Source organism: Mycteria americana, chromosome 1, assembly GCF_035582795.1.
Source record: "Mycteria americana isolate JAX WOST 10 ecotype Jacksonville Zoo and Gardens chromosome 1, USCA_MyAme_1.0, whole genome shotgun sequence".
In the NCBI taxonomy this organism is placed as follows: Eukaryota; Metazoa; Chordata; class Aves; order Ciconiiformes; family Ciconiidae; genus Mycteria; species Mycteria americana.
Window position 1 is genome coordinate 68,434,971 of NC_134365.1, and position 7,425 is coordinate 68,442,395.

Consider the following 7,425-nt stretch of genomic DNA (forward strand, 5'->3'; position numbering starts at 1 on the left):
ATGGAGGTCTGGGGCCCCCCAGGTCTGGGGCCCAAAGCTGAGCGCACCAGCCACGGAGCCATCTGAGAGATCGTGTGGCCCAGCCAGCCACGCGTGGCTGTGACAGCGTAGCTTTGCAATGGCACCTCTGCTGTGGTCATGCCCCACGTTGCAATCCCGTGCCCTAATCCCCTGTCCTGGCAGCGACACGGCTGTGATCACAGCTGTGCACGTGCAGTGCCTGGCAAGGAAATCGCTGATCTGCTCAGCGCCTTCTTGTACACCGTGTCACATGGGATATTGCAATTGCCAGGTGTATTCAGATGATGCTCGCTAGTGACTATAGCCAGCCCGTGAACAACTGAAATCCCACTAAGTCAGGACTCCAAAGTCCTAAATATTAATTGAATGAGTCTGACTAAAAATGTAATGAATATTTCCATTGATTTTAGGCCCTAAGAAGTATATAACCAGCACACCAACACAATTCCAAAAGAAAGCGAGAACAGGCTACGTTATTATACCGGTGTCTAAACCAATATTGCACTCATGTCTTGAAAACTAAATGCCGTTCTCCCTTCCCCTTACAAAAGCTATTGCAAAGTCAGAAAAAGGCATGGAAGAGAGCTAAAAGGATGCTCAAAAGCGTGGAACATCTTCCATGTGAAGAAAGGCTAAATGAACTAGGATCCATTGTCCTGTGGAAGAGGTAACTGGCAGGGGCCTATAAACATATCAGTGTCATAGAATATGAGTATTCATGAGTTCTTGTGTCAGAATACTGACACAAGAATACACAAGATTCAATCCCTACAGGGGATTAAATCAAGACAGCAGGTGGTAGGTTCAAAAAGAGCAAAAGGTGGTACGCCACAAAATGCACAGCTATGGAGCGAGACTCCCCACCCCAGAACGTGCTGGATGCTAAGAGTTTACATGACTTCAAAAAGGAAATTAAGAGGAAAAATAATGGAAGGAAAATCCACCAGGAGCTACCACTGCAGTTCAGGAAATCCCTGAGCTGCAAGTTGTTGGAGGTTGAGGGACTCTTCCAAGGAAGCATCACTCCCTGCTTGTCCTGGGTTTATCCTCTCCCCTCAGCATCTGCCCTTGGCCAGTGCAGAAGACAGGGTCTGGGACTGGCGTGGTGCTGGTTCTCACTCAATTACCAGCCCATTTTACACAGAACCGAATTGAAGCCTCCACCAGGGGCCGTAAGGGTGACCAGTGCTACAATCTCCCAGAGCAGTCTGTTGACAAAAACATACCCAGATGCACACATTAAAAAAAAAGAAAAAAAAACCGAGTGGGGGTGTGTCAGGAAACAAAGCAACACTATGAAGAGATGGCATGCTCTAGCAGTTAAAGCTGGCCTTGCTTGAGCTGCTTACTCCTGGCAGTCTTGTCTCCTGAGCAAACAGTACCCATTTGCCCCATGGGATGCATGGGGGACTCATTTGACTGGTGTTTCTAAAGCATCCTGAACAGAGATGGTCTCCCAAGCTCATGCTCAACGGCAGTATCGGCTCCTGCTTATTACAATTGACAAGCCATGATTAAAGCAGATGGATTTCCTTCCCCCACGGAATTTGTTGCTGAGGTTAGAAAAACTGTGTCAACTGTGAAGGGAATGGCTGAACCAGAAAATAACTGTAATTCATTCTCGTACGTCAGTGGAGAAGCCAGAAAATTCCTTGCTGTGGGATGAAGGCTGTAACCTTATGAGCCCGCTGAGCTGTGGGGCCAGCCCCGAGCCTCACAGCTCCTCTAGCCCAAGGATGGTCGCAGGTAAGCCCAGAAGTAAGTGGTGGCACAAAAAAAGCCATCTGGGGAGAAGAGACCCCTTCACATAGCCCATGAGGCAGATGCCAGAAGAAAGCATTGCTGGACATCCGAAGCAAAGGCTTTTGTTAAAAAAGATCCCCTTTCTGTCCTACCGCTTGTGATAGCACTGCCACACCAGCTCCTGGCTCCTCAGTAAGGCAGGGAGCAAAAAGATTATACAGAACGTGTAGGAGGAAAGTAAAATAAAGACAATTTATAAATCAAAACAGAAGAAATAGCACCAAAACCCCTGGGAAGAATTCAGAGCTGGGCTAAGTCAGGATAATTAGCTATGCCTGGAGACATAACAAATTAGGCTCAGAAGAAGCCATTTTGACTCACTTTTTTTCTGAGGCAAAAAACAGTAGGTAAGCTGCTATCTTAAAAAAGTGTGTATATATCCTGCTCTCCCTGTGCTCTTTCCCCTGTTCTTGCTGCCACAGTTCCGGAGCAGTACTGGAGCTAGATGATCACACCTCATATTTCATATACTTGGGATAGGATGACAGAGGAGCAGCAGACCATGCTGGCAGTTTCTTCTTATGCAAGAAGTGAGGTCCTTCATCTCCAGCTCAGAAAGAATAAACTAGATTTATAGAGGTTTCTCCACGGTCAAGAAATAGAAAACCAGTCCAGAGGACCCACTGAAGGTTCATCCCACGTACTGTCCTGTCTCCTACAGTGATGGATGATTAGGGCAGAAGGGCTCACGCATGTCCCGCAGCCCAGCTGTGCCATGTCCTTCCCCGGACATGCAGCTCTGGCCGTGAAAAATACAGGCATTGGTTGCTCCAGGCTAAGTGTTTGACTCCTATGTTTAGACATCAGCTCACACGCTGGACAAGTGGTCCTACCGGGACAAAATGCACCAGCCCCTCCACTTACCCACATGGGTCTCCTCCAGCGCGAGCGCAGGGCTGTGTCCTGTGCTGACAGCCTAGAGAGAGCAGAGTCGGTTCAGCAGCTCTCTGTCATGTCACATTATTCATTCTGAAAAGCACGCGGCGCTTTGGGCACAGCAAAACACCCGAAGGACTCAAAATGATAATCAATAAGAGCAGAGCTACAAGCTGGAGGTGGGCTCTGCTTCGCAAGGACTTGAAAACAAGGTCAAAGAGTTTAAACATAACACTATAGCAGGTTTCTCATTTGGCTTCTTCTAAATACGTCGTATTCTGAAGCCAAGACTTTCAAAACGATCACTAAAAGCTAGGGTCATAAATCCCTGGCAGTAAAGTAGTGACCCAGGTTTCACCGAGTCCTGCAGAAGGCCTGGTCTTCTGCTGCGCAAGTCAATAAAAACAACTGCGTGGTCCCCAGTGGGTGCAGAGCCAGGCTGAAACACATTCTGGAAAACAGTCCTTCCCTTCCTTGTTTTGAGGAATTTCACTTCAAACAAGAAAATAGCCCTGAAAAAGTATTACCTCCACTTGAAACTCTGCCGCCTGAAACTGCTAACAACGGTGACCTTTTTGCTTTGCCTGTTTCAGTGTGAAGTATTAACAGTCTCCTCAAATTTGACAGAAACCAAAAATTTCAGGGGCATAAAATTGCCTGAAATGAAACGGCAAAATTACCTGTGGAAATGCATGTAAGAAATACTTTCACACCTCCCCACCTCTTAGTTGTCAGTGCTTTAACAGCCACACAAATCACTTCTGACCCATGCAGGTAGAGCCACAATTAGTTTAATTACATGGCGCAGGCTGTTGTTCAGTCAATTAGACTTTTCCTTCCATCCACACCATTTTAATGACAGCCAAGTAGCCCCAAGGCTCTTGCATCTTGTTTAGAGCCATGACCGGCTGATCAGGGCACAGCAGATTCTCGGCTGATTTTCTGCTCACTCCAGCTGCAGCATATGCTTGAGTTTCCCGCATCGGTGAAAGCCAGAGGGGCTGGGGAAAAGGCCCCCATGGGAGCCCGAGGGTGCTGGTGGGGTGCTGGCCCCACACGGAACCCGCTCTGGGCTGGAGCATCACTGTCCTGCCCGGCTGGGTCAGGTGGACAGAAGGGCTGGTGTTTCACAGCCCTCTCCACGTGCTGCCCAAGGGGCAGCCACGGCAGCCACCCAACCTTTCAACTCCCTTCCCCTGAAGAGACGTGATTGCTTGGTTACAGGAGAAATCAGCGCTCATACAGGACACAAGAAGAAAATAAATCAGCTCTCCTGGGTGATGGAGCTGCCAGGTAACCTCCACCTCCACCCCCCTTTTCCACCCTCCTGCATGAGATTTGGGTTGTTGATGTTCGGGTCTGACCTGTGGCTGTTGCCCAACCTCCCTCCTCTGCCAGCAGCTCCGGGCAACCTGTGTCGCTCCCGATAACGTGGCAGGTGAGGTTGGCACCACACCACAACCCTATCCAGATGAGCAGAGGAGGCAAGGTGGGCATGGGCCATGTTTTATAGACCATTAAACGAACTGGACATCCACATAAGGCCAGAACACATCTCGCAGGCCCCGGCCACAATCCTGGGAGAGCTGTGCCAGTCTCTCATGGCCCTGAAAACAACAGGTGAAGAACTGCTGAGCTGCTGGCGCTGGCTGCAGCCTACCGCATAGTCGCTTTGCCAAGCAGCACCTTGATTTTTGCATTACTCTATGTGCTGGTTTTGGCTGGGATAGAGTTAATTTTCTTTATAGTAGCTAGTATGGGGCTGTGTTTTGGATTTGTGCTGAAAACAGTGTTGATAACACAGGGATGTTTTAGTTGTTGCTAAGCAGTGCTTACACTAGTCAAGGACTTTTCAGCTTCCCATGCTCTGCCAGGTGCAGAAGAGGACACAGCCAGGATAGTTGATCCAAACTGACCAAAGGATATCCCATACCATATGACGTCATGCTCAGCATATAAAGCTGGGGAAGAAGAAGGAAGGGGGGGACGTTCAGAGTGATGGCGTTTGTCTTCCCAAGTAAGTGTTACGTGTGATGGAGCCCTGCTTTCCTGGAGATGTCTGAACACCTGCCTGCCCGTGGGAAGGAGTGAATGCATTCCTTGCTTTGCTTCGCTTGCGCGCGCGGCTTTTGCTTTCCCTATTAAACTGTCTTTATCTCAACCCACGAGTTTTCTCACTTTTACTCTTCCGATTCTCTCCCCCATCCCACCGGGGGCAAGTGAGCGAGCGGAAGTGAGCGTGGGGCTTAGTTGCCGGCTGGGGTTAAACCACGACACTCAAGCAGAAGGATTCAGGTCAGCTATCGCAACGCCCTCCCTGGCTCCGGATGCCTCCTTGAATCTTCTCTGGCTCCTCATCCCGCAGGGAGAAGCGGGGTCAGGTCCTGCTCTTGGCTGCAGACCACACTTCACCCACCACTGCTGCTCTCGCCTCAGTGGCTGGGGCCGCCCCACGTTGCCCCTAAGGAAAGCGGGGTTTTGTGCCTTTTTTGAACGACGTGAACGATGCAGCCTCAGACGTGTTTTAGCGCTCTCATTTAAAGCTCATCCCAGCATCTGAGAAGCTTCCCCGGGGAGCAGAGAGCCGGCAGGGCTCTTCCTCGGCTCCCGCAGACCGTCCGGCCCCAGCCCAAGCGACCGCAGAAGCGTGAGGATCGAGGCTGGGCCACGTCCCGCTCCCTTCATGGCAGCCTGCAAGCAGACTGCAAGCAGCTCCCTGAGCCCCCACCTGCTTCGAGACTGGGAAAGACAGACAAGTGGCTTAAAGTCATCCCTGTCTCCATCCTCCCCAGTGAAACTACCACATTAAAAAGATTAAAGGCCTATTTCTGCCTATTTTAAATGCGCTGATTAAATTAAGAAGCATTTTCCTTTTCTTATACAGCGCAAGCTGGCACGCTGGGATGCCAGTTTCACAATTCTGGTAGTTTATACAGTTTTGCTACGTTATTCTTTTGCCCTGCCTGAAGCAGTGCAGACATTTTTAGCCCAGACCCATCTGTCTGTTCCCAACCCCAGTTACTTTTTGAGCTCGCTGGCGAGTTTCACCCCTACTTGAAAAAGGAGCACAGCCCTCAAAGACATCCAGTTCCTTGAGAAGTAGGGAATGGAGAGAGGGAAGAGACTCCGGTTAGTTCTTCTCCCCAGGAAGGGCCGTGGGGTGATGCGGGGAGCACCTCGCTGTGCATCACGCGCCAGGCAGCCAGCGTGCACGGTGCCAGGGAGGAGGGAGGCAGCTCCCAGGAGGGCAGCCTGAGACACAGGAGACAGGCAGGGGCACGGAGGATGGGGTGGGGTGGGGGACTAGAGAGACAGTAAACACTGCCGTAAGGGACCTGCCATGAGAGGTGGAGGGACAAAGGACGTTATGAAGAGAAAAGCAGGTATCATTAGTTCTGCTGAGCAAAAGAAACCCGACTCACTATTCCTCCTCTAGGACAGAAGCTGCTGTTGTGCATATTTTTCGGTACGCACAAACCAGGAATAGGATTCATTGGCCTCCTCTGCTTGCCCCGTTCCTTGCTAAGGGGCAAGCCCTCTCCAGGGAGGCTAATGGAAAAAAACTTGCAGCGACTTCAGCGAGAACACTGCCAGGACAGAAGTGCCTAAAAATGAACACAGAGGGCATTTCCAGCTGAAATTTCTCACTTGCCTTATACCTCCCGTTCCCTTTCATTACAGCCCAGCATGGCGTCCAGGCACTGCCATCACGGTGTGGGCAGGCATCCCCGCTGGCTCCCACTCATCCCTTCACTCTTCCCCCCGGAGAGGCTGCAGTGTCACAGCTCAGCCGACGCCGCGTGAGTTACTGCTCCCACCGGCCTCTACCTTACCAAAACCGCGCCTCTGAGCTAAGATTTAACCTCAAACCCTGAGCTGCAGCAACATCCTCAGTGGGACCATGGCCTTCACAGGGGTAAATTTCCCCATCTCGCCGGGAGTCACAAGTACTGTGCAAAAGGCATGGCTGTGCTAAGCGTGAGGGGGGGAAATAATAACTTCATACACGTTGAGCTGGATTTGATGTACCTCCAGAGATGTTGCAAGTAATGTCAGCGGCTATTTGCTGTATTGGGCTTGACATGTTTTGGGGGGTTTTTTAGGTTTTTCTTTTTTTTTATGAAGTCATTGAACAGAGCAAATTGGACGAAATTGGTCTTGCAGTGGAAAGTGATGACCTTCACCTGAGAAAGTCACCTTGGACTTTGTTGCCACAATTTAATAATGAAAAAGTGAATAAAGAAAAGAAAATTGACAAGGAAAGAGCAGAAACAAGTGTGAGAATGACCCAGAGACTGCCCTGAAGCGTCCAGCATGGCAGGGGAGCAATCTCTCCTCACCTTGCGTAGCAGAGGAGCAAAGGACTGGCCACTGCATGTCCCCTGTGGCCAGGAAGCTCAGAGCTGGGGACATGACCTGTCTGCAGGGCATGGATGAGTCCAGCCTGCTCCATGCCGGCCATCACCCGCTGCTGTTGGAGTAAGAAAAGCAGGTAAAAACCCTGCACTGCCTCAAAAATCTCTGCTACTGCGTCCAGCTGAAAGCACAAAGGGGAATATAGATGGGCGAAGGAGGAGACAAAATGCAGAGCTTCCCCCTGCTCCTTCTGGGCAGGGTCACGGCAGCTACCAAGCGCTGCATCGAGTCACCAAGAGCTCCTCCAAAACGTGGCACCTGTAAAACTGCCTGGCACCACTCTGGCACGCGTATTCAGCTCTGAGAAAG